The sequence below is a fragment of the Salmo salar genome, chromosome ssa25 (assembly GCF_905237065.1).
Source record: "Salmo salar chromosome ssa25, Ssal_v3.1, whole genome shotgun sequence".
In the NCBI taxonomy this organism is placed as follows: Eukaryota; Metazoa; Chordata; class Actinopteri; order Salmoniformes; family Salmonidae; genus Salmo; species Salmo salar.
Window position 1 is genome coordinate 51,055,968 of NC_059466.1, and position 2,500 is coordinate 51,058,467.

General features: G+C 51.0%; 1 protein-coding gene across 4 annotated transcripts in view; it reads left to right on the forward strand.

The window, feature by feature from the left end:
* Window positions 1–2,500, forward strand: part of pard3bb (par-3 family cell polarity regulator beta b) — a 631,603-nt gene that overhangs the window by 298,041 nt on the left and 331,062 nt on the right. The gene's annotated exons all lie outside the window — the stretch shown is intronic.

Sequence of the window (2,500 nt, forward strand, 5' to 3'; positions counted from 1 at the left end):
GGGCCACTCCAGGTTGTGTGCTTAGTCCCCTTTTGTACGTCCCTTTTCGCCCACGACTGCATGGCAACGCACGACTCGCAAGGTAGGCCTGATCACCGACGGCGATGATTTTACAGGGAGGAGGTCAGAGACTTGGCAGTGTGGTGCCATGACAACAGCCTCTCCCTCAATGTTAGTAAGACCAAGGAACTAATCCGGGCTGTAGTGGAGAGGGTCGAGAGCTTCGAGTTCCTCAGTTGTGAAGAGCACACAGCAGCGCCTCATCCCCCCCTCAGGAGTCTGCAAAAGATTTGCCAAGGACCCTTGGATCATCAGAGAGTTCTACAGCTGCACCGTCGAGAGCATCTTGACTGCCTGCATCACCCCTCGATGTGGAAAATAAACCGCCCTCGACCGCGAAGCGTCACAAGAGGGAGATGCGAACAGCCCAGTGCCATCCAGGACCTCTCAGGTATCGTCACAGGAAGGCCCGTAAAAATTGCAAAAGTACTCCAGCCAACCAAGCCTGTTCACTCTGCTACCGTCAGGAAAACTGTGTTGGACCAGCATGCACCGAGACAACAGATTCTACCCTCAAGCCATAAGACTGCTGAATAGTTAATGAATGGTTACCTGGATTATCTGCACTGAACCTATCGGCACTGACTCTATCTGCACTGACTCTATCTGCACTGAACCTCCCTATCTGCACTGACACTATCTGCACTGTCCCTATCTGCACTGACTCTATCTGCACTGACCCTATCTGCACTGACTCTATCTGCACTGACCCTCCCTATCTGCACTGACCCTCCCTATCGGCACTGACCCTATCTACACTGACTCTATCTACACTGACTCTATCTGCACTGAACCTATCGGCACTGACCCTATCTACACTGACTCTATCTGCACTGACTCTATCGGCACTGACTCTATCTGCACTGACTCTATCTGCACAGTCCTATCTGCACTACACTGACTCTATCTGCACTACACTGACCCTTCCTATCTGCACTGACTCTATCTGCACTGACTCTATCTGCACTGACCCTATCTGTACTGACTCTATCTGCACTGACTCTATCTGCACTGACCCTATCTGCACTGATCCTATTTGCACTGACTCTATCTGCACTGACCCTATCTGCACTGACCCTATCTGTACTGACTCTATCTGCACTGACTCTATCTGCACTGACCCTATCTGCACTGACTCTATCTGTACTGACCCTATCTGTACTGCACTTTCTGCACTGACTCTATCTGCACTGACTCTATCTGCACTGACCCTATCTGCACTACACTGACTCTGTCTGCACTACACTGACCCTCCCTATCTGCACTGACCCTATCTGCACTGACTCTATCTGCACTGACTCTATCTGCACTGACCCTATCTGCACTACACTGACTCTATCTGCACTACACTGACCCTCCCTATCTGCACTGACTCTATCTGCACTGACTCTATCTGCACTGACTCTATCTGCACTAACCCTATCTGCACTACACTGACTCTATCTGCACTACACTGACCCTCCCTATCTGCACTGACTCTATCTGCACTGACTCTATCTGTACTGACTCTATCTGCACTGATCTGTGTTATTATTTTTCTTTTAATTAATATATTTTAACTCTGTATTGTTTGGAGGGATTCGTAAACTAGCATTTCACGGTTAAGTGTTCGGCGCATGATTCTTCTAGATTACTGCAGTACAGTAGAGTAGAGTTGGTGCGGTACATCTGAAGGTCCAGAAACACCCCTCCTCTCTTCCTCCTCACACCCCTCCTCTCCTCCTCCTCACACCCCTCCTCTCCTCCTCCTCACACCCCTCCTCTTCTCCTCCTCACACTCCTCCTCTCTTTCCTCCCCTACCCCTCCTCTCCTCCTCCTCACACCCCTCCTCTCTTCCTCCTCACACCCCTCCTCTTCTCCTCCCCACACCCCTCCTCTCCTCCTCCTCACACCCCTCCTCTCTTCCTCCTCCCCTACTCCTCCTCTTCTCCTCCCCACCCTACCCCTACCCCTCCTCTTCTCCTCCCCACACCCCACCCCTACCCCTCCTCTTTCTCCTCCTCACACCCCCACCCACCTTTCTTCCTCCTCCCCACACCCCACCTCTCCTCCTCCTCCCCTACCCCTCCTCTTTCTCCTCCTCACACCCCTCATCTCCTCCTCACACCCCACCTCTCTTCCTCCTCCCCACACCCCACCTCTCCTCCTCCTCCCCTACCCCTCCTCTTTCTCCTCCTCACACCCCTCATCTCCTCCTCACACCCCACCTCTCTTCCTCCTCCTCACACCCCTCCTCTCCTCCCCAGACCTTTGTTATAAATCTAAATATTTGACGTAAAGGTGTAGATTTTAGGATGGTTTAACGGTTTAGGTTTTTTCCTGTGTCTGGTCGCCTAGTTGTTAATGTTGTTGTTGGAGAGTTTAAAAAAAATATATATATATTTTCCTGTCATATCTTCTCATGACCCTGATTTGAAATATGGTGTGAAGCTTTGCTTA